Source organism: Pseudorca crassidens, chromosome 3 (assembly GCF_039906515.1).
Source record: "Pseudorca crassidens isolate mPseCra1 chromosome 3, mPseCra1.hap1, whole genome shotgun sequence".
Taxonomy (NCBI): domain Eukaryota; kingdom Metazoa; phylum Chordata; class Mammalia; order Artiodactyla; family Delphinidae; genus Pseudorca; species Pseudorca crassidens.
Window position 1 is genome coordinate 124,601,586 of NC_090298.1, and position 25,878 is coordinate 124,627,463.

Genomic DNA, 25,878 nt, shown 5'->3' on the forward strand with positions numbered 1-25,878 from the left:
GCCTATGCTGTGTCAGACACTGTTCTAGGCACTGGGCAGATAAGGCCTGTATTCTCAAGGAGTTCACATTCAGATGACCTTGGTAAGAGCATAGTGCTGGGGGAAAAACGATAACAAACAAATAAACAAAACCCACGAGTAGCAAGGTCAGGAGTGGATACTGCCTGCTATAAGCAGAGAGATTGCTAGAGGGGCTAGGAGAAGTCAAGACCAGATGTTGAGATCAGAGAGACCTGGGAAATACAACGACGTCATGTAGGTAGGCCTTAAAGCCATGGATAGAAGTCTAGGTCTTATTCTGAATGAGATGAGAAGCCGTTAAAAGGGTATTCCTTTAATACTTTGAGCTACAGCCTGCTCCTCTAGACGCAACTCCTGAACGTAATTTATCTGTAAACACTATGGCGGATTTCTCACTTCTTCATCTGCCTCCTGACTTTCCAGACCCTTTCTCCTCAGAGCATGGTCAGGAACAGCACTGGGAGCTTGTTAAAAATGCAGAATTGCAGATTTCACTGCAGACGTGCTGGGTCAAATTCTACAATTTATCAAGATCCCCAGTGGAATTTTAATGCATCTCAGGTTGAGAGGCATTGATGTACACTCCTTAGAGGAGACTTTGGGAAAGAGAAGTGGTTTTTTTTTTGTTTTTTTTTTCCCAATGGTTTTGTGTTTTTCCTGGGAGACACATATGCTCCCAAGACATTGCCTGGCTAAGTGTTAATGAGTCTGAACAAGGCTCACCTCAGCATCATTAGTCGTTAGTGGTAAATGGCTAAGAATACAAGCTCTGAAACCAAACTACCTGAATTCAAACCTCAGCTTGATCTCATGTTACTTAAGTGAACTTCAGCAAGTTAGTTAGCCTCTCTCCTCTATACCTTAACTTTCTTATGTGATAAAAACTGTTCTTGGACAGGGAGATCAGCCCGGTGCTTTGTGACCACCTAGAGGGGTGGGATAGGGAGGGTGGGAGGAGACACAAGAGGGAGGAGATATGGGGATATATGTGTAGCTGATTTACTTCGTTATAAAGCAGAAACGAACACACCATTGTAAAGCAATTATACTCCAATAAAGATGTTAAAAAACAAAACAGGGCTTCCCTGGTGGTGCAGTGGTTGAGAGTCCACCTGCAGATGCAGGGGACACGGGTTCGTGCCCTGGTCCGGGAAGATCCCACATGCCACGGAGTGGCTGGGCCCGTGAGCCATGGCCACTGAGCCTGCGCGTCCGGAGCCTGTGCTCCACAACGGGAGAGGCCACAACAGTGAGAGGCCCACGTAATGCAACAACAACAACAACAACAAAATCCAAAATCATATTATTTTTTAAAACATTTTCTCTACAAGAAAGTAAGGTCCAAGAAATAAAGTCCTCACATGTCTTATTTATCTCTGTATCTCCAGTGTGGATAACACTGCCTGGAACAGAGAAGGGAAATGGTGAGGTTATTACCTGTGTTGTACTATTATTAAGTAACTTTGCATTGATATGTCAGGGTAGGGAGGACATACAGGATTATATACTATAAAAAAATAGTAAAGAAGCTGATCTATATCATCTGGAGAAAAAAGAGACCTTGACTAGGCACTCTACAGCTGCCTTTGCATACTTGGAGAGAGCAGACACATTCTATTGGGCTCCACTGTAGAGAACCATAATATATGGAAACCAGATAGAGATGCAGTTCTGTTCAATATGATAAAGAACTTCTGAGCAGTCCAAACAGACCAAAAATTCAATGATCTTCCTTGGTAACTAGTCTTTATATAGAACATCATGACTTTATGGGAAACTGGAGTAACTCCTTATTTGTTAATGTCCAAGGAAAACACCAACATCTCTTTAGATGTTATGTAATGGGTAAACTGTGGCAAATTAAGTTTGCTGAAAATTAAGTTTAAAGTGAAAAAAATTTCTGTATTGTAGAAAATTTAATAGAACCTTTAATAAAATAAAGTGCATTATGAATCTCCCAAAAAGAAATAGAGTGTCTAGGGTTTCCCAAGTCTAATTGACCAAAGAGTCCCTTTTTCAAGAAATACTAGTTAACATTTCAAGGGACACCAGTGTCTGGAAGATCAAAGGTCTAGGGTTCTCTGCATGGAAGAAGGACATGAATTGGTAGAGGGTGGGAGTGCAGAGGGAAGAATGTTACGGACTGATTTGTGTCCTTTCCAAAATCCACGTGATGAAGTCCTAACCCCTAATGTAACTGTATTTGGAAAAGTGGTTTCAAAGAAGTAATTAAGGTTGACTGATGTCATAAAGATGGGGCCCTAATCTAATAGGGTTTATGTCTTTATTAGAAGAGGAAGTACCAGGCCTCATACACTCAGAGCAAAGGCCCTGTGAGGACACAGTGCAAAGGTGGCTGTCTTCAAGCCAAAGAGAGAGGCCTCAGGTAAAACCAGCCATCCTGGCTCCTTGATCTTGAAGTTCTAGTCTCCAGAACTGTGAGAAAATAAATTCTGTTGTTTAAATCACCCAGTCTTTGGTATTTTGTTATGGCAGCCCTTGCAGGCTAATACATCCTCTAATGTTGGCTAACTCGGGTTACAGGTGTTCCCTTCAGCACTGAGCACAGTAGACAGGATTTTACTAACAGGAGCTGGGAGGTGTGTGTGTGTGTGTGTGTATGTAATCTAGATCCAGATAGTGTCAGGTCACCTAGAAGCAACATGAACCAACAGGAAATAGTCTTTACTGTTAATTCACAACATCTTGTCCCATGATTGAAACTACTAAGCCTCAGTGATTCAAAGAAAATTAAATAGAACCAAAGCATAGGATCCCTAGATGTGCTAACTCCCTGTTCCCACAAGAGGCAGGGAACAAGGTCCTGTCAGACACAAATCAAAATGCAAAGATCAAAATGCAAATATTCAGATCTCTGGGTCACTGTGACTCAGTGCACAGAGGCGTGATCACAGTGGAGGGGAGGGGAGGGGGAAGGGGGGAGGGGAGGGCAAGGGGAGGAAGGGAAGAGGAGGGGAGAGGAAAAGAGTTGGAGTAGACTGCCCTGGGGGTCCAGTGGTTAGGACTCTGCGATTCCAACACAGGGGGCGTGGGTTCGATCCCTGGTCAGGGAATAAGGATCCCACATGCTGTGCAGTGTGGCAAAAAAAAAAAAAAAAAAAAAAAGAGCTGGAGAGTGAAGGGGCCACATAGGGAAGGGAGAAGAGGACAGACAAAAGGCTAGAGCTAGTTCAGTCAAATCTAGGCCACTGATTTTAAACTGCCACAAGAAGGCCTTGAAGGTGTTGGATGCCAAGAAGGAAGGAGCCTGGGGTTGGGGGTGAGCTGGTACAGAAATTAGGAGAGAAAAACAGAATTAAGTAGTAGAGTTCCAAATTCTCCCCAGCCAGCCCCCATCCTCAGCCTTATTTATTACTTGTACATATTAGGGTTCCTAGGAGGGGTTTTTAACTTGAAAACTTGAAGCACCAGTCTAGTTAATCTCTCTAGCTGTGGGGGAAGCAGAAAGCACCAGATGGCAAAAGGGCTGTCACAGCACTGCACCTTAGATGAAGGTGGAGGACAGGGGATGAGGCCTTGTCTCCTGATTCTCAATCATCCCCTCTCCCACTGGGATCCTCCTTCTTTCCAGATGATTCTCACACATGAAAAAGCCATGCACCCTGACCTGGTGCTCAGCCCTGTCTGCTTGCTCACTTGAAACATCAGCTCTCCTTCCTGACTGCTCTGATGTGGCTGGTTTTACTCCTATTACTCCAATTTCCAATATGTCTTCAGGTCTACCTCTAAGATTTCGATTTAAAGGCAATACACCAGAGTGAGTAAAAAGTATGGGCTCTTAACCTTAACAATAAACTAGCCATTTCTCTAAGTCCCTGTTGCCTCAGCTAAGTAACAGGGCAAAACCCACAGTGATTCAGTGTCATAACATATTTTGGAAGGAATGTTAAGCATGGTATTGACTGGGTCTGCTAAAAACTAGTACTAATTTTGTCTAGCGGCCACTAATTTTATATCCTTTGTTGACTATCTGACTTGCTCCCATCCACGTCTGTGCCAAGCCTTCTTCATTCTACTCCAGCTTCCAGACCAACCTGATTCTTCCACTGCAAAAGGCAACCCCAGAACTTAACAGTCAGAGCCAAGCTTACAATGGGTACCCCTTCACCTTTCTTTCTCTTCCTTTCACAATATGTCTCTATACTCATCCGCTCTTCTCTGTCTTCCATGTCATAGGGAATGGTGTTACACTTGTGCTCTTAATCTTATTTCTTACTTTTCTATACTCCTCTAATTAGACACCCTCCATCATGTTACCTTAAATTTCTTCTTCTTCCCTTTGTCTTTAAGACATGCTCAGTCCATCCTAGATCTTGCTGAAGCCTTTGTTTTTTCCATTCTTCTCCTCTGACTATCAAACATCTAAAAAAGAATAACCCTATCTTTCCACTTCATCCTGATCACCCTTTGATTCCATTCCCAATCCTTTTAGCTAAAATTGCATTTTAAACTGCAACAAAACACTTCTTCTTGAAATATAATGGCTTTTTCTCAGTATTCATTCTCTTCAAACTTTCACAGTAAACAATAAAGCTTATAATTCACTCTCTTTATTAGAACATTCACTTCCCATTTTTTCCGTGACTGAACCTAATAGTTTCCTACATTAATTGGTATCATGATCTTGGGAAGATTACTTAAATCCTCTGAGCCTCAACTTACTCACTGATAAAACTGGATAATAAAAATTACTCCCTCAATCAGTTGTCATGAATATAACATTCCATATCATTAGTTACCCTATATCAAGCTCTAATTATGATCTTAGCATCTGATATACAAACACACACACATCAGAGATTTTACCTATTTATAGACACATTTTATATATATATATATATATATATATATATATATATATATATATAAAATTGTATTTCACACTCAAAACCACTCTGTGAGGTATTATTTCTATGTTACAGATGAGGAAACTAAAATATCAGAACTTAACCTATGCACTCAAAGTCACACAGCCAACATTTATTAGAAACAAGATTGCAAATAAGATCCATGGGACTCAATGCACACTTTTTTTTTAAGGCTGTACCATGTGGCGTACGGGATCTTAGTTCCCTGACTGGGGATCGAACCCATGCCCCCTACATTGGGAGCATGGAGTCTTAACCACTAAGACTAAACCACCTAAACCGTCAGGGAAGTCCCAATGCACATATTCTTAACTAAGAGATTATACTGCTCCCCAAACAGATGTAAGAGTCTAAATTTTAGGGAGGCATGCAATGTCATTTATTATCTTTTGTATGTGTTATGCTTCAGAATGTACTACAATAAGCCTGCCAAGCAAAGCACTGGTGAAGCAGACTCTACTGCCTTCCCCCAGGTTTTCATACATATGTCCTCAAGATCAAAAGATAAATAACAGACATTTGGATAACTGTGCTTGGAAAATACAGTTTAAAATCTAATGTCAGCAACTCACAGCGGAGACTCTTGGCCTGTCAATAATAATAATAACAATCACAGCAACAATTACATGCACTGCACTTGAAAACAGACTTTCATGTAAAAGACTCCAATTATGTGAACTCTATTGGGGCTAGCAATAGGTCCCACTTGACATGGCATGAAACTAAGGCTCTGGGGTGGTCTCTGTGTCATTTGCCAACTATTTCCAGTTCTTCCCATTCCGGTTTTCAAGATTGGTGGTCAGTGGTTAAGAATCTGTCTGCCAACACAGGGGACACAGGTTCAAGCCCTGGTCCAGGAAGATCCCACATGCCACGGAGCAACTAAGCCCATGTGCCACAACTACTGAGCCTGCACTCTAGAGCCCGGGAGCCACAACTACTGAGCCCGCATGCCACAACTACTGAAGCCCATGTGCCTAGAGCCTGTGCTCCGCAACAAGAGAAACCACCGCAATGAGAAGCCTGCACACCGCAACGAAGAGTAGCCCCTGCTCAATGCAACTAGAGAAAGCCTGTGCACAGCAAACGAAGACCCAACACAGCCAAAAATAAATAAATAATTTTTTTAAAAAAGAGAGAGAGACAAGGTAACACTGTACCCAGTAACCTCTATGGTTAGGCCAGGCCACATCCACATGACAGTGAAGGAGAGTGACACTGGTGCCACTTCTGAGATGGAATATTCAATTGCTGTAAATGGAAATCCTCAGGAATGCATCTTCACTTCACCTTGACAATGAACAATATTCCAAATGGTGACTACCCTGTCTACTTGGAATCCATTGAAGGCATGCGGCACCATCAGCTGACCACCATACATGTATAGCTTGAGTAAAAATCAACTTGTACTGTTTTAAGTCACAGAAGTCTTGGGATTATATGTTACCACAACATAACCAGCTCTTCCTAACTGATATAGGCTCATGGCACAACTGACTTTCCCAAGATCACACAGCTAGAAAATGTCAATGCCTTTCTCCAAGCCTCATAAGTGCTAAGGTCACTAGTCCTTCCACTATATCCCAGCTTGCTTCATGGGTTTATTGCCTCGAATATAAAACAACATTTTCCCAGGAGCCAAAATATAAACCTAAGTGTAACCTGTCTGATCTGAGTTTAATATCCTCTATTTTGGTGAAATAAAGAAATTTTGATATTTTCATTTATTTCGTAAATAGGCCAAGCAGCCTATACTTAATCTCTTCTACTATATGGGTTTGGAAATCTAAGTAACAACATTCCCCATCTCTATAGCAGACAGAAAAATACTTCTCACCTTGCATAATCAATCTGTTGGTCAGACAGGAAGTAGCAATTGAGTGACAAGGACTGTATCACCACCCAGGGTGTGACACTGTGCTCTGAGAGCCTCTCAGAGCCAACACTGACTCTGGATGACCTCACAGGAAAGGTGGAGAAACCAAGCATTGCCTTATAAACATGCCCCTTTCCTAGGGTATGGCTGATGCAGTTGTTGTGACGGTCCTGAGCAGCCTCTGAATCACAGCCATCTCCATCATGAAGATCATTGGGGATCTCCTTCTGTTCTGTACAGTGGCCCATCTCTGCACCTGCTCAGGTAAGTTAAGGGTAGATAGTGCCCTGTATAGCCATTAAGCTTGTTCTCTGAAATAGCCCCTCATAGGATGTGAACATCTCAGAGAAATGTCTTGTCATGTGGATTTAAAGTATACTGGTTTGTAACAGAAACAGCCCTGGCCTGGAAAAGGAGACACTTATGTCCCACCTGGAGTTGAGGGATTTGGATCTAGTGCATTCCTTTTAAGGATTTCTATTTCCATTCATGGAACCAAAAAAACCCAAAAAAACAGAAAAGCCTTATTTTTTCGTAAGTCTCCCATTTTATTAGGACACTAGAAATTGCTGGTGCTATTAGATACTACTCAGTGCAAAAACTCAGAGAAACTTGGATCTCTCTCCAAATCAATACAGGAGGATTGATATAAAGCATGATTCTCCAAAACCCAGGAGTCAACAATTAAACTTTTAAACAGTGAAAAATTACTTAAATAAGATTCTGATGCCTTGGAGATATTCCATTACATTCCTTTATATCGACTAGGAGGGGGAGAATATCAAAGATGGTGCTTCAGGCTCTTAGAAGTGGTGACTGCAATATTTTTATTGCTATCTGATGTAAAACATTATCAGAAACACGATGAACTCCAGAAAACGTCCCATGGTCAATAAACGGAGGAACTTTGGATGATTCTCTTACTTGAACCAAGGCTTACCTAACCTATTGGCCATTTGGCTTCCTCAGCAAACAGCTGGGTTTTGTGAAAGGACGGGGTAGGTGCTGAAACTCATCACCAGAGAACTACAGAGTCTCAATCGACAGACTTTCTGTTAATTAATGAGATATCACAACTTTGCTTTATTTTTAACATTTCCAACTGTATATCTCTTTCAGAAGTTGCCAGTCTGCCTTTAAAAACAGTGAGTATATTGAACCACATTTTAATTTCAGTTTAATTTCCTGTTTAGTTTTACTTTAATTTCCTATTTACTATATTTAGCCAACAAATACTTATGAAATATATATGTAAGATTAATTCAGTATGCTTGGGGGGGGTGAAAGGGAAGGCAGCCACAGATAAATTGCCTTTGCTTTTCAGAAGGCAGCTGAAGAAATATGACATACATATATGTAAATAACCACAGCCTAAAGAAAAATTTCCAGAATTAAGAAAGAGCAGGAGAGGACTTCTAGCTGAGAAGATGGTGATGTCTTCATGGAAGGGATAACATGTGAGAGGCAAGAGACATTTACCTTGGTTAATTGCACAGACTCTGGATTCAGATCCCAGCCCTACCACTTACCAGCTTTTATGTTAGACAAGTTCTCTTTTTAAGCCCAAATTTCCCTCATCTGTAAAATAGGGGTAATAGTAGAACCTACCCTATTCAGTTGTTCTGAAGATTAAACAAAGAAATTTCATGTAAGATTTAAGTTTAATGCCTGGCAAAGAAATGCACATATGTGTACACACACACACACACACACACACACACACACACACACACACATAATAGAAGTGGTGCTGGTAGTACTAGTATTTGTCAGAGTGGTCATATTATTATCAATAGAAGTAGCCACGGCAGCATCAGAATATTGGAGCTGGGACATCCAAGATGGTACTGTGCTTCCTGTTCAGTAGAGGCCAGGGTAGCCCAGCTTGAGGACCAGGAGAAAAGCAGGACATCCTCCTGTGACTGTCGCAGGTAGACTGCAGCATTTACGAGAAGCACCCAGTGGTGGCCATCCCCTGCCCCATCACATACCTGCCTGTTTGTGGTCTGACTACATCACCTATGGGAATGAATGCCACTTGCGTATTGAGAGCTTGTGAGTACTGCATGGGAAGAAAAAGCACTTAGGGCAGCGTCCTCCACTGCAATCTTCTCCTCTTTCCACAAGCCTGCTTAACTCTCCAGAAGCTATACTCTGCCCACCCAGAGAAGCTGGGAGAGATAGAAAACTTGCTGCCTCACAGTCAGATTAGGGTTGAGCCACCTGCTCTGCCAGCTTGGACTGGTCCCTCCATGACAGAACCTCTAATTCCTGTCTGTCAATTGAGAGAGTCTAACAAGACCATGAGCTTCCAAACTGCTGTCCCCAGAGCCCAGAGGTTCTGTAGAGGCAAGTCAGGAGTCACCAAAGAGGTTATGGGGATCGTTTGGGGTGGTCTCCAATCCCAACCAGCTTTGGACTATTTTAAGGAGTAGAGTTCCAAATAATTTCTTATTGGAAGAAAGGGTTCTGAATCCCACACTAAAAAATAATTGAAAACCACTCTTACATGACTTCTAAGAGACTTAACAGCCAACAGATGATTCTTAGATAAACTGTAGCCAGAGGGTCTTTACCCTCCTCAATTTCCTAGTGGCTCTAAATATCTGCAGCCTTAGGGAGATAGGGAGGATAAGGCTACCACAAAGATTATATTTTCTTTGATCTAAAATAGGGGAATACAAGCTGTCAGTACTTGGACCAGAATCCCATGAACATGTTTTAAGTATTTTGTTTAGCCTGCACAGGGTTTTGGAAGGCAATAACCACCAGGCAGATGTCACTTCTTTGGTACAAAACAGGCAACACAGCATTTGCTATCTTAACACCAAGTCCCCTTTGCTCACTGTTAACTCTCTTTTAGACCACTGGATTTTGGCCACTTATCTCAGATCTTGTGGTTTTTCATCTTTGTGACTATCTTATCAAGTTAAAATACGGAGTTAGGGCCTGAGCCCAGAAGGATATGTCTACATACTGATTCCTACTCAGGAACTTTTATTTCACAAAAGGGAAGATTCTCTAATGTGCACAGACACTGGGTCCTCAGCCTAGAAACCAGCCTGTGTCCAAGGACACTGAAGGGGACATGTGGTGGAAGTTCTCCTCACTAGTGCAGGATCCAGCCTCATCACAGGCCCTGCTGACCAGAAAAGGCTGAGGGGAAGCCCACCTCAGCTTCCCTTGTCAGACGTCCCCCTTCTTTGTTGTTTTAAGACACTGGGTGATCAGTCTGGGCTCTGGGATAAGTGGAGGCAGCAGGTGGGATGGAAGTGTCACTGGTCTAGGGACATTCTGCTTCTGCCTCTGTCAGAAACTGCCTGCGGCCAGGACATTCCTTTTTAGGGACTCATTTTCCTCATCTGTAAGATGAGGTTCTGCCTATAATCTCTATAGTTCCTTTCAGCTCTAATATTGTATAAAATTTCCTCTTGTGTTAATGAATCCTGTTAACTGTGTTGTTCCCATAGGAAGAGTACTGAAAAAGTTCAGTTTTTTCGTGAAGGAAGATGTTAACTTTTCCATAGACATGATTACAGAGCAAGGATATTGTCATTGTCATCTTCATCATCCCTGGGCCTTTTCCCTCATGTTGGCACAGGTTCCCAGGGGGTGGGGTTGGTAGGGAGGGGGCAGACACAGATTCAGAGTCATCTTTGCTGGGTGGAGAAAATTGCGCTCTTCTTCAGACTCCCCACCTCACTGACTGACAAATACAAACATGTCAAAATAAACTAAAAAGTACAATGAAATTCTAACAATTCATTGTTGAGGTCTAAGTATCAAATAAAATAATTACGCTTATTAAAAACTTTGTAGAACTATCATCTACCTAGTAACCTTAATAGATCAAAAGATAAAAACCCATTTTAAATGGAACATAAAGAGCAAAATATGTATAACACCAAGAGCAATGGTCATAAATTTTTTTAGGAATGACATGCCTTCATAACTACAAATTTATTCCATAAATACCTTTCATAGTAATAATTTTATAGCAAAAATTATCAAAATAAACCAGTGAACTTTCTGACACAGCTTAAAAAATCTAACTTAATCCTAAGGTTTAAAAAGTATATTTTTAGAATTGGCAAAAAAATTTTCATCTGCAATGAAAGAGACACTATTTGGGTAATTTATTTTCTAATTGTTCTAATGAAACTCTAATTCCTGGTCAAGTCTTCTTTACTTGACATACCAGTCTGTTTTAACAATGATGCTGTGTGACTCTACTCAGGGAGTAGGGCACACTTGTAAATGCTACTCTAAATTTAACACAGCTCTGAACCACCTTTATTATTTTAATTATCAATCTAATTGTGCCACCAACGTCACCTATTCCATGTTAATAAATACCGACCCATGATTTTAGACTCCCAACCCTCTAATCCTAATGTTAAATGCATAATTTATCCATAAACCTAGCCAGTTCATAGTGTTTAACTCAAATCTATGCTTAACACTAAGCTCACAATATTTGACTCCAATCTGTTAATCACAGTAAGACGCTCAGTAATCTAATAATTCTCAGCCTTTGATGTTTCTGACACACCTTCTCAACCCAATCATAGACATGAAGAACCAGTACGTAAGTGCACAAAAGAGAAGAGATATTGGTCCAGAAATGCTGAGTAGTGAATAAAAACAAAAGACCACTCTTTCTCCTTCTGTTTCATTTCCTCTTTTTCCTATCAAATAGTTTTCCTTTTCTCTATGTTATTTTTTTCTCTTTCTATATATTCCTTCTCTGTGATTTTTTATTGCTCTTTTAACTTTTCCTAACTTTTCCTTAAATTCAATACCTTTTTCTCATTCTCTCTAGCCCCCATAAGTATCTTTTATTTATTCAAGCCTTCCAACATCCATACCTCAAGGTCTGACTGTAAATCCCTTTGCAGCGATGGTCAGATGAGCACATATACCCACATACACCCTTTGGGAAAATTTATATTTTTAGACATTTGTCTCAAATGAAGAGACCTTGGGACCCACCTCCAAAACTTTTATCACATATATTATTCTGTAGTCAAATCCTTACCTAGGTTTGAGGCCTAATTTATAGCTTATATCTCAACATTTAGAAATAAATTCTAATTTCACATAAATCCAAACAATGTTCACCTTATATCTAAATCCCAATTTTTACCTTTTACAGTTACTTCTAGAGCGTAATTCTTAACCATTCTCCTCAAAAGCCAACTCTTAATTCTCTCTTTTAACTCAAACCTCGAAATAGAAATCTTTAACATTATTCTGCATACAATTCATTTCATATAAATAAATCTGAGAACCAACACTGAAGTCAGTCCTGAACTTTTAAAACTGTCAACCAAATTTTTTGTTGTCTCTGGGTCTTATTTCTGTTCACTGATTGAATCAAAATGCCTGTTTATATGAATACGGTACTCTGCTTGTGTGTGACTGTGTCACTGGAAGCTATAATCTCACTTTGTGCGTCAATAAGTACTTAGGTATATGGTCACACGTGACTCTTTATAGACGACCAGATCATTGCTGGTGGCCCCAGTGATCTGGCCATAAGAACTGTATTTGAAAGTCATTATGCATGAGAAAATAGTGAGTTACTCATTTTCAGTTTATAAGTATGCAGGTTGTTCCATTTAATATCTTACTGTTGACTATTTACACTGGTACAAATAAGTCCCTGTTGTTGGTTTCCCCAAGTACTGAAAGGCTGAAGTTGAAATAAAACAAAAATTTAAAACACAAGATAACAGAAAAAATAAAACACGGCTAAGGAATTTTCATTTATAACAAAATCATTTTTCAACCTGAACTGTTTCTTTGACTCCAGTTGCTTTAAAGTTAAATGATTTCAAGCCAATTCTGTGCCTCTGTGACAAGCTGCTTCTATCAAGACCTAACTGAGTCTGCCTTACTGCATGTCTCTCTCAGCTTGGGTCTCCTGGTTATCAGTTTGTGCCTAAAAAGCTGCCAGGAAGTGTCTATTTCTAATAGTCTTGTTTATTTCCCACCGTGTCTATAAGCAATCTCACAGAGTTGCCTGAGAGGTGGGACAAGCAAATAAGTTCCTCACCTTCCACAGTCATTCTGCCGCACCAGTGAAGACACGATGCACTTGTGGCTTCCTCAAGCCAATGACCTGGGACCTCTGTGTTCTTTGGGAACTTTGGGGAAGGGATCAGTCTTTCCCACATACTTGGAGCTCTGGATTATAAGCCTGGATCTGGAAAGCCAGATATCTAATCACAAATGTAAATGTGAAGTAAATTTGTTTTTAAAATTTTACATTTCCAGGTTTAGGCCTTGGAGAACACATGATTTTATTTAGTTTTACTTGCTTCTCTGTACTCATAAACATTTGCATCACTGAGGTCTTTATCAACCTCATCATCGTCTTCATTATAAAACTCCACCAAGCAACTCATGAGAACACATCGAACCTTTAAATAGAAGACTGTGTGCTTACCCCAACCTGAACATTTACCAGGTGTGTAGCTATGGGTAGGTCACTCTATATGTGCAATATCCTTTTCCTTACTGATAAAATAAAGAGAATAATAATCCCTAGTTTAACCTGTATATTGTGAGAATCAGATGAGATATGCATGTGTACATGCTTTGTAAATTATAAAGTCTGATAGAAATGAAAGGGATGATTATGATGTGTATGCCCTTTCTTCTCCAACATTTACAAAAGCATAAAAACATATACCACATTTTTTTTGCAATATGCTTGGCATGTTAAAGTCTCATGACCAGTAAATTCTCAGGTATTCTTCCTTGGTTTGAGAAATGGGAACATTTCTGTTCATTAGAAATTGATACTAGAAAGTGAAAAGGAGAATATGTAGTTTAAACATATAAGATTATACACATTTACTTATACAGTTTGCCCCATTTGAACATGGCCTCACTTAATAGCATGAGTAAAATTGTAATAAAAATGATATTTACATAATCTCAAGGAATATTATTACAACGTATTTATTAATTTTGAAAGGAAAAAAGAGTAACTTTACATGGAGAACCTGGCAGCTACTAACTTACTCGAGTGATTAAAGTTAGCATCATTAGTGATGGGGCAAATCAACATCATGTATGCACACGTCAGGGGTGGGTCCAGGGGTGTATCTAGCAGCTGTGGACTTTGTTGGTACACTCACCAGGTAGTGGGTGGCATCACAGGATCCCAATGACCAGCACCTGGGAAGGAGTACCCAGAGGTCCCTTTCAAGGCAGGAGCACTCTGGTTCTGCCCACGTAACACCACAGCTTGGAGGCAGATCTAGGGTGAACAGATCCTGGGGGAGCCCTACCACAGAGGCAGACCAGGTCACAGGCAGCAGCAAAATCACTTCGATTCCTGGAGCCACAACATCCCAGCCTCCAGAGCCTAGCACTAGGTCTGGGACAAACACAATGGAGAAAGGGATGCAAAATTGGGCTGCCTCTGGGCAGAACCACAAACACCTGCACGTGCAGCCCATAGGTTCACTTTGACCACATGGGTCTCACTTGCTTCAGCACTCACCGCCTTGGGGACAGAGCACACATGTAAAGGCAATGGACCCTTAATGAAACCAACCCTCAGGGCTTCTACTCTAAAATCTGGGGAGGAGACCCCACCCTCAACAGGGCTGTGACAGCCACGGACCAAAGAGGAGGCCCCTCCCATCATCCAGTGCAGGCTCTGGTCACCACAACACCATCACACCCCTTATCAAGGGGATAATGGCCAGCACATGCTGAGGAAAGAACTGGCTGGCATCCATACCAAAAATAGCCCTGGCACCAAAAATACCAGACTTACACAGTCTACACACAGATGTTCCCACATAAAAACACCCCTTCAAGGCCACAGTAGATAACTTTTTCTGTCTCTATGAGTTTATGGGAAACAGTTAAGTAACATGAAAAAGCAGAGGAACTATTCCCAATTAAAAGAACAAGAGAAATCCCCTGAAAGAACAAACAACGAAACAGACCTCTCAAGTCTACCAGACCCCAAGTTCAAAAAGGAGGCAATAAAAATGCTGAAGGAAATAAGAAAGATTATCAATAGAAATGCAAATCAGTGTAACAAGGAACTAAAAACTATAAAGAGGAACCAATCAAAATTAGACAACTCAATTGCCAAACCAAGCTGAAAGTAACGAATAGCAGACTAAGTTTCACAGAAGAATAAATAAGTGATCTGGAAGACAGAATAACAGAAATCATTCAATCGTATCAGCAGACAGAAAGACAAATGAAAAGAAGATGAAAGCAACATACGAGATGTATGGGATAATATAAAGTGTGCAAACTTATGCATAATAGGGATTCCAGAAGGGGAAGAAAGAGAAGCGGGGATCAAAAATATATTTGGAGGACTTCCCTGGTGGTGCAGTGGTTAAGAATCTGCCTGCCAACACAGGGGACATGGGTTCGAGCCCTGGTCCAGGAAGATTCCACATGCCACAGAGCAACTAAGCCTGTGCGCCACAACTACTGAGCCTGCGCTCTAGAGACCACGAGCCACAACTACTGAGCCTGTGTACCACAGCTACTGAAGCATGCATGCCTAGAGCCCATGCTTCACAACAAGAGAAGCCACCACAATGAGAAGCCCGCACACCACAACAAGGAGTAGCCCCCACTCTCTGCAACAAGAGAAAAAAGCCCACACGCAGCATTGAAGACCCAATGTAGCCAAAAATAAAATTAATTAGTTAAATATATATATATGTATTTTGAGAAATTACGGCTGAAAGCTTACCAAACCTGAAGGAAAAGATATCCACATATGAGAATCAGAGAGGGTCCAACACAAGATGAACCCAAAAAGACCCACAACAAGACATCATAATTAAAGTGGCAAAAGTTAAAGAGATTATTCTAAAGGCAGCAAGAGGAAAACAAAAAGTTACAAGGGAACCCTCATAAGGTTATCAGCTGATTTATTTGCAGAAAATTTGTAGGCCAGAGGGAGTGGCATGATATATCAAAGTGCTGAAAGAGAAAAACCTGCAACCTAGGATACTCTACCCACCAAAATTATGATTTACAATAGAAGGAGAGATAAAGAATTTCTCAGAGAAGCAATAACTAAAAGAATACAACAGTACTAAACATAATAGCAATAGTTAAGTTCTTCTCTAAATAGAAAAGAAGCAAAAACCTATAGGAAAGGGAAAAACACAATAGGAAAGGCAAATACATAAAAGGATTGAAGATCACTTGAAGAAACCAGTACACAGACTAAGAAACAATCAAAAAAATTTTTTAAAGCAATTGTAACTACAATCAACAGCAAAAAGATGTAAAATAGGACCTCAAAATCGCAAAATGTAAAGAAGGGAGGAAAAAATGTGTAGACCTTTTAGAATGTGTTTCAACCTATACAAGTATCAGTCTAAAGCAAGTTGATACAGCTATGGGTTAACATACTTGAAAATCAGGGTAATCACAAACCAAAAACATACAATAGACTGACAAAACAAACAAAAATGCAAAAAGAAAGGAACTTAAGCGTAATACAAAAGAAAACCATCAAACCACAAAAGGAAAAACAAAAAGATGACATGAACAAAGAAGAACTACAAAATCGATTGGAAAACAAGGTAAAAATGGCAATAAACACATACTCATCAATAATTACTTTAAATGTCAGAGGACTAAATGCTTGGATCAAAAGACATAGAGTCAAAGATTAGATAAGCCAAGAACTACAATACGCTTCATACAAGAGACTCACTTCAGGGTGAAAGACATATAAGTTGAAAGTGAGGGGATGTAAAAAAGATATTTCAGGCAAATGGGAATGACAAAAAGCAGGGGTAGCAATACTTGGACAAAAGAGACTTTAAAAGAAAGTTCATAAAGAAAGACAAAGAAGGACATTATATAATGATAAAGGAATCAATACCAGAAGAGAATATTACATCTGTTGACAAATATGCCCTGATATAGGAGCACTGAAATATATAAGACAAATACTAACAGACACAAAGGGAGAAAAAGACAGAAATACAATAATAGTAGGAGACTTTAACACCCCACTGATATCAATTGACAGGTCTTACAGATAGAAAATCAATAAGGCAACACAGATCCTAAATGACACAACACCAGTTGGACTTAATTGGCATATACAGGACACTACATCCAAAAGAAAAATCAGAATGCCCATTTTTTTCAAGTGCACATGGAACATTCTCTAGGATACATCACATGCTAGGTCACAAAACAAGCCTCAACGAATTCAAGATGACATAAACCATTTCAAGCATCTTTTCTGACCACAATGGTATGAAACTAGAAATCAACCACAGAAGGAGAAATGAGAAAAAAAACCCAAAAACGATTACACAGAGACTAAACAACATGTTACTGAAAAACCAGTGGGTCAATGGTGAAATCAAAGAGGAAATCAGAAAATACCTTGAGACAAACAACAATGAAAACACATCCTTACAAAATCTTATGGGATGCAGCAAAAGCAGTTCTAAGAGGGAGTTCATAGCAATAACAGGCCTTCCTCAAGAAACAAGAACTACCACAAATAGACAACCTAATCTACCACCTAAAAGAATTAGAAAAAGAACAAACAAAACCCAAAGTCAGCAGAAGGAAGGAAATGATACAGATTAGAGAGGAAATAAATAAAATAGAAACTTAAAAAAACCTGAAAAGATCAATAAAACCAAGACTGGTTTTTTGAGAGGATAAACAAAACAAAAACCTCTAGCCAAGCTCAGCAAGAAAAAAAGAGAGAGGATCCAAATAAACAGAATAAAAAATGAGAGAGGGGAAATAACACTGATACCACAGAACTACAACAAAAGCCATGAGAGAATACTATGAACAGTTATATTCCAACAAATTGGACAACCCAGAAGAAATGGACAATTTTCTAGAAACATACAGCCTACCAAAATTGAGTTAAGAAGAAAAAACAGATAATCTGAACAGACCAATCACTAGAAGTGAAATAGAATCTGTAGACAAAACAAAACAACAAAAAAACACAAAAAACAAAACTCCCTGCAAACAAAAGTCCAGAACTGAATGGCTTTATTGGGGAATTCTACCAAACATAAAACAAGGAACTTGCAAGCTTCCCTGGTGGCTCAGCAGTTCAGAATCTGCCTGCCAAAGCAGGGGACACAGGTTCAAGCCCTGGTCCAGGAAGATCCCACATGCCGTGGAGCGGCTGGGCCTGTGAGCCATGGCCTCTGGGCCTGCGCGTTCGGAGCCTGTGCTCCGCAGCTGGAGAGGCCACAATGGTGAGAGGCCCGCGTACCGCAAAAAAAAAAAAAAAAAAAAAAAAAAAAAGAAGTACATCCTTACCATCCCTAGGCCTGAAGGGGAAACAGGAGGAAACCCAGAAAGAGGAAGCCCTCCGTGGAGAAAACGATCTGACAGAACCTGACACACTGAAGGAAAAGTAGTCAATGGAGACCCTATAGGGAGGGCACCTCCCTCCTCGATCTCCTGCCTGCACTCTCCATTGGATGAATTAACCAGGAGCTACAGGGCAAACAGTCCTGTGATAAAGTCCACAGCAGTTAGCGTCCCAGGGCACAGAGCAGGGTGAAGAAGGGAGAAGTGAACTGAAGATATCAGGTACATCCCCTGAGGCTGCTTGGATTTTTCCACTCACCCTGGAAGTGGTTTTCAACTAAAGGCCATTTGGTTATAGAATTAGAGTACTGGAATTTTGAATTTCTAGAAAGGACTTCAGAGAAAAGCCAAAGGCATCCAGATACCAAATGTAGAAACCCTCTTCACAACATCGGTGACAGCTTCTACTCGGACACCTCTAGCAATGGAGAGCTCATCAACTTGACAACTGAAAGCTTTGAATGGTTGGAAATTTCTTCCGTATGTTGAATCTCTATTTCTCCCTTTAGTTTCTACCCATGGGTTCTAGTTGTCTCGCAGTGCCCACATAGAACAAGTCTGTTTCTTCTTCTTAGTGACAGACTATCATAGATTTTTAAATGACTTTCATGGTTCATACTCAGTCTTCTCTTTTCCAGGTTAAACATTCTTCGAAAATATTCTCTTCATCTAAGCATGACATATGACAATACTTACCAATTTGAGTCAAAAGATGGGTTAAGGACTGGCTGTGCCATGGGACCTTGGACCAGTCATTTCAGGTCTCTAAGTCAGAGTCTTCGAAAAGTGGCAAAAATGGAAACAGAAGTAACCCCACTTCATAAAATGAGGACCATGTCATCATGTATGTGAGAGGAAACATGTGGTAGAAAGGGCATAGGCATGTGCCAAAGAGTGCTGGTCTCAAATCTAGTCTCACTTTATAATTATAACCCAGTCACTTGTCATCTTAGAGTTGTTAACACATTTTTAAAATGAGAGTAATATCTAGGCCCATGCATTATATTTGGGAGCTCAGGGCAAAAATTAAGATGGAAGCCCATGTACTGAAAATTTATAGCTAAGACACATTTAAATAAAATTATATCCTCCTACCTTGGCAAATAATAGCTTTATTGCAATATGATAACCCAGGTTGAAAGGTAAAATTCTCAGCCTTCTTAGAATTCTTTCCTGGAATATGGTGGCATGGGAGAAATTGGCCCCGGGTCATCAGTCTCTCTCCTGGACTGCATGGAGTATCTCTCTTCTCTCCACTCCCAATCCTGTCATGCCTCATGAAGAGCCTCATGCACAGGGACCTACACACCAAAGCCTGCATGTCCAAACTTCACTCAAACCCCAGCAAATGGTCATGCCTAGGTCACATCTTGGGGTGAAGGGTGTGTATCCCAGCAACACAGGCTGCCTTGGAGAATGGAGCCGAGGAAGACATTTACATAGGCCCTGTAAGCAAAATCAAGTTTGCCTGGGATGGGAATTCAGGAGTTCAGGGTTCCAGGGTATAGTCCAGAAGGAGATTACAAGTGTGTGCAGCACATGTCTTTGACCTACAAGCTCCTAGCCCTATAGGGAGAGGCATGGCTGGAGAAACTTGGGGGTCAAGGGCAAAGAAGTCCCTTTTGCAAAGGTTTAAAGATGGTAGCAGTGATACTTAATTTTCAAAACTACTGTAAGAATTAGCATGGAAGGGAAGTACTTAGAACATATAAAAATGTTAGCAATATTAAAACATATAAACGTTGTTGTTGCTATTGTTCCTGTTGCTGTTATTAGAATATGCTTGGAACACCATTAGGTACTACCGGAACACAGGTAGCATACTGGTAAAGCTGACTCCTTCGGACTCTAAAAGACCTTGTCATTCATTATAATATCAGGGAGAATCTACATTTATCATGGCTGTTAGTTTGAAGAAGCTCTTCTGGTCTTAAGTACTTTAAAGTACAGACCAGCAGTACACGCGGTATCCCTGAGAAGTTTGAGTCTTGTATTCCTATTTCTACTTTCGGCTGTAAGCTTTGTATTCCTAAATGAAGCCTTCTCCCAGCTTGGCAAAAACTTCTAGCATGCTTTTACCATCTCAAATCACTAAGAGATGATTTAATAATCAAGATGAATTACGAAAATAATGCAAGTACAGGAGGCTTGGCTGACGCTGCTAGGTTACCTGTCTTGACTTTACCTCACTGCCCCTGGTCACCTCAAGCAAATGAGAATAGCACTTGCCTCCTGTCCCTTTGCCTTTGCTTTCCATCTGTCTTCAGTGTGTATCTCCCTTTCAGCACTGCCCTAGCCATGCCCCAGACAACGGCAGCCCCATGACTGTCTTCTGCCCAAAGAATTCTCAGATATTGTCACCTCACAGTTGCCTGGCAGACACTGTGAAAATGCGTTTTTATGACTATCAAGAAATCACAGAATCTCAGTGCTTGAAAAAGACCAAACACCTTTAATTTTTCCATTCAAAGAGGAATCTGATTCCATATCTCTGAGAGATCGTTATTCAACTTTTACTCCTGTCTGGATAGCCCTGAAGATGGGGAATTCAGGCCTCCCTAAGGCAGCCTGTGTCACTGTTAGGTATCCTGAAGATTCAGAAAATTGTTTGCTCACTATCTTTTATCCACTCATATGCCAGGCACTGGGCTAGGGGCCCAAGATGCAATAGTAAGATCATCCTTGTCCTCAATGAACTCTTTATGTTGAGCCAAAATGTTAAATAATAGAGTGGTTAAGTTGTTGAGCTCTGGAGTCAAATTTCCCAGTGGGGCATCCTGGGGAAATCTGAGAACTGATGGTATTTTTAAAATAAGACTTCTTTCCTTAGGAGTTAGGCCTGATTTTCTCATGTGTTTGTTTTGGTAACAATATGAATTAAGCCCTGTTGCACCTGGTCATAACACAACCTTCAGCACAGAATTACTGCTTATTCATGATCTGCAGGACGCTACCTTGTTATACAAGCCACATATTATAATAGAAATCACATATAATGGACTTGAGTCTCCATGCATGCACCCTGGTTATTTATTTAATATGTTTTATGTTAAATATGAGATAGCAGATGCTATGAACAGGGAAGTAGGAATGGGTACGGTAATAATAAAGGGTAAAGAGATCACTCTAGGAAAGGATAAAGATGGCAGAGTAGGAGGATGTGGACTTCACCTTCCCCCAACAAACACATCAAAAATATATATACATGTGGAATAATTCTCACAAAAACCGGGAGGCAGAAGATCTCTTATATAACCAAAGCTGCAAGAAAGATCCCCATGTAACAGAGTATAATGGCAAAAAAAGGGGGGGGCATCGGGATGGGACTAGTGTCCCTAGGAGGGATCTGTAAAGGATGGAAGGTCCACACAAGTGGCCCCTCACCCTGGGAGGCCTCCTTGCCTGCTGGGAGGTCCACCAAGACAGAAAGAGGGGCAGGAGGGTTCTGGACTAGGAGTGCGCATTGCTGGCTTGCTAGCAATCAGGGTGGAGAGAGAACAGCACTGACAGCTGCCTCCTTGCTACACTTCCCAGTCCAAAGTGCACACTGGGCAGAGCTGCTGGTACAAACTGCACCTAGGCACTGAATCTTGGGAAGATGGGCCCTGGGAGACGACTCAGTCTAGCTGTGCAAAGACTGCCAAGAGGGCCCCCAACAGGGCTGTGACAGGCACAGAGCAAAGAGGAGGCCCCACTGAACATCCAGGCTCTGGACACCACAACACCATCACACCCCCTGTTAAGGGGATAACAGACAGCACACTCTGAGGAAAGACGTGGCTGGCATCTATACCAAAAACAGCCCTGGCGCCAAAAATATAGGACTCACACAGTCTACGCAGGGACACATAAAAACACCCCTTCAGGGCCACAGTAGATAACTGTTTCTCATAAATTCATAGAAACAGAGAAAGCTAAGTAAAATAAAAAAGCAGAGGAACTATTCCCAATTAAAAGAACAAGAGTTATCCCCTGAAAGAACAAATAATGAAACAGACCTCACCAGTTTACTAGACATTGAGTTCAAAAAGGAGGTAATAAAAAAGCTAAAGGAATTAAGACTGTAACAGTCTTACAGTCTTACAGTGAAATGCAGATCACTGTAACAAAGAACTAGAAACTATGAAGAGGAACCAATCAAAATTAGACAATTAAATTGCCGAGATTAAAAACCAAACTAAAAGCAATGAATAGCAGACTAAATAATGCAGAAGAATGAACAAGTGATCTGGGAAAGAGAATGATGGAAATCAACCAATCAGAACAGCAGACAGACAAATGAAAAAAAAAAAAGAAAGCAAAATATGAGATATATGGGGTAATATAAACCCCTATGCATAATAGGGGTTCCCGAAAAAGGGAATTGAAAATATATTTGAAGAAATTATGGCTGAAAACTTCCCAAGCCTAAAAAGAAATAGATATCCATGTATGGGAAGCACAGAGGTTCCCGAACCAGATAACCCCTAACAGACCCACACAAGGACATATAATTAAAAATGGCAAAAGTTCAAGATAAAGAGAGGATTCTAAATGCAGCAAGAGAAAAACAGTCAATAACGAGGGAACCCCCATAAGGCTATCAGCTTATTTCTATACAGAAACTTTGTAGGCCAGAAGGGAGTGGCATGATATATCCAAAGTCCTGAAAGGGAAAACCCTGCAAACTAGGATACCCTACCCAGCAAGATTATCATTTACAATAAAAGGAGAGATAACAGATTTCTCAAAGAAGCTAAAACTAAAATATTAAATACTAAACACTAATACTAAATACTATTTTAGTAATACTAAACCTCACCTGGAAGCAATAATGAAAGACCTTCTCTAAATAGAAAAGAAGCAAAGTTCTACAGGAAAGGGAAAAACACAATAGGAAAGGCAAATATATAAAGGAATTGAAGATCACTTAAATAAGCCATTACATAGATTAAAAAACAATCAAAAAACTTTTTTTTGTAAAAGTGAAGAGAAAAAGGATAAATGTGAAGATAAAAAATAAAACAGGACATCAAAATCACGAGATGTGGGGTAGGGGAGTAAAAAATTGTACAACTTTTAAAATGTGTTTGAACTTATATAAGTCTAAAGCAAGTAGATATAGTTATGGGTTAACACACTTGAAAACCAGAGTAACCACAAACTAAAAACATAGATTCACAAAAATCAAAAAGAAAGGAATTCAAGCATAATACAAAAGAAAAACATCAAACCACAAAAGGAAAAACAAAAGAAAAAATGAACAAATAAGAACTACAAAATCAACTGGAAAACGAGATTTAAAATGGCATAAGTACTTACTTATCAATAATTACTTTAAATGTCAATGGACTAAATGCTCTGATCAAAAGACAGAGCGTCAGACTGGATTAAAATAAACAAGAACCTACAATATTCTGCCTACAAGAGACTCAGCTGAAGGCAAAAGACACACATAGATTGAAAGTGAGGGGATGGAAAAAAGATATTTCATGCAAATGGGAATGATAAAAAACGCGAGAAGCAATACTCATATCAGACAAAATAGACTTTAAGCCAAAGTCCATAAAGAAAGACAAAGAAGGACATTATATAATGATAAAGGAATCAATAAAAGAAGAGGGTATTACACTTGTTAACATATATGAACCCAATATAGGAGCACCGAAAACACAGCAAACAAGTACTAACAGACTTAAAGGGAGAAACTGACAGGAGTACAATAAAAGTAAAAGACTTTAACACCTCACTGACATCAACAGAAAGATCTTTCAGACAGAAAATTAATAAGGCAACAGATACTAAATGATATAATAGGAGAGCTAGACTTAATTGATATCAACAGGACATTACATCCAAGAAAAGCAGAATACACATTCTTTTCAACAGTGCATGGAACATTTTCTAGGATAGACCACATACTAAGACACAAAACAAGCTTCAACAAATTTAAGGGAATAGAAATTATTTCAAGCATCTTTTCTGACCATAACAGTACGAAATTAGAAATCAACCACAGGAAGAAAAATGGGAAAAAAACAATCACATGGAGACTAAACAACATGCTACTAAAAAAACCAGTGACTGGGGCTTCCCTGGTGGCGCAGTGGTTGAGAGTCTGCCTGCCGATGCAGGGGACACGGGTTCGTGCCCCAGTCTGGGAAGATCCCACATACCGCGGAGCGGCTGGGCCCGTGAGCCATGGCCGCTGAGTCTGTGCGTCCGGAGCCTGTGCTCCGCAATGGGAGAGGCCACAACAGTGAGAGGCCCACGTAACGCAAAAAAAAAAAAAAAAAAAAAAACAGTGACTGAACAATGAAATCAAAGAGGAAATCAGAAAACACCTCAAGACAAATGACAATAAAACACAACCTTACAAAATCTATGGGATGCAGCAACAGCAGTTTTAAGGATGAAATTCATAGTGATACAGGCCTTCCTTAAGAAATATCTCAAGTAAACAACCTAACCTACCACCTAAAAGAATTAGAATAAGAACACACAAAACTCAAAGTCAACAGAATGAAGGAAATAATAAAGATCAGAGAGGAGATAAATACAGATTAAAAAAACAATAGAAAAGATCAGTAGAGCCTAAAGCTGTTTTTTTGAAAGGACAAACAAGATAAAAAACCTCCAGCCAGCCTCACCAAGAAAAAAACAGGGGACCCAAATAAACAAAATAAGAAATGAAAGAGGAGAAATAACAAATGATACCATAGAAAATCATGAGAGAATACTATGAACAGTTGTATTTCAACAAATTGGACAACCCAGAAGAAATGCACAAGATTCTAGAAACTTACAGCCTGCTAAAACTGAGTCAAGAATAAAGAGATAATTTGAACAGACCAATCACTAGACATGAAATAGAATCTGTAATTTAAGAAAAAATCTCCACAAACAGAAGTCCAAGATCGGATGGCTTCACTGGGGAATTCTACCAAACAAAAAGAAGAAGTCATACTGATCCTTCTCAAACTCTTGCAAAAGATTAACGAAGAGGAATCATTTCCAAATTTACTCTATGAAGCCACCATTACCCTGATACCAAAACCAGACAAAGATACTACAGAAAAAGAAAATTATAGGCCAATATCTTTGATGAATACAGATGAAAAAATCCTCAGCAAAATATTAGCAAACTAATCCAACAATACATAAAAAGGATCACACACTACGATAAATTTAGGTTCATTCCAGGGTCACAAGGATGTTTTAACATATGCAAATCAATCAGTGTGACGCACCACATTAACAAAAGAAAAGATAAAAAGCACATGATCACCTCAACAGATGCAGAAAAAGCATTTGATAAAATTCAACATCCATTTATGCTAAAAACTCTCACCAAAGTAGGTCTAGAGGGAACATATGTCAACACAATAAAAGCCAGTTATGACATATCCACAGCCAACATAATACTCAACGGTGAAAAGCTGAAAGCTTTCCCACTAAATTCTGGAACAAGACAAGAATGCCCACTTTCATCACTCTATTCAACATAATATTGGAAGTCCTAGCCAAAACTATCAGACAAAAAAAAAAGGAAATTAGAGGTATTCAAATTGGAAAGGAAGAGGTAAAAATGACACTATTTTCAGATGACATATTCTATATAGAGAACCCTAAAGACTCCACACAAATACTCTTAGAACTAATAAATGAATTCAATAAGGTAGTAGAAGATTAATATAAAGAAATCTGTTGTATTTCTTTACACCAACAATGAAATATCAGAAA

The 25,878-nt window shown here is 39.9% G+C and overlaps 1 protein-coding gene and 1 long non-coding RNA gene across 4 annotated transcripts in view; one reads left to right on the forward strand and one right to left on the reverse strand.

The window, feature by feature from the left end:
- LOC137221849 (serine protease inhibitor Kazal-type 10-like) overlaps window positions 1-25,878 on the reverse strand; it is an 86,208-nt gene that overhangs the window by 39,883 nt on the left and 20,447 nt on the right. Inside the window, exon 4 of one of the 3 annotated variants that reach the window (XM_067732182.1) lies at window positions 1,383-1,424. The exons of the other annotated variants lie outside the window; for them this stretch is intronic. The gene's annotated coding sequence lies outside the window, so the exon portion shown is untranslated. The remainder of the gene's footprint in view (window positions 1-1,382; window positions 1,425-25,878) is intronic. 3 annotated transcript variants of the gene reach the window in all.
- Window positions 6,942-10,471, forward strand: LOC137220835 (uncharacterized). The gene is made up of 3 exons (XR_010941811.1): window positions 6,942-7,050; window positions 7,906-7,931; window positions 10,257-10,471. It is a non-coding gene; the product is annotated as an uncharacterized lncRNA (long non-coding RNA).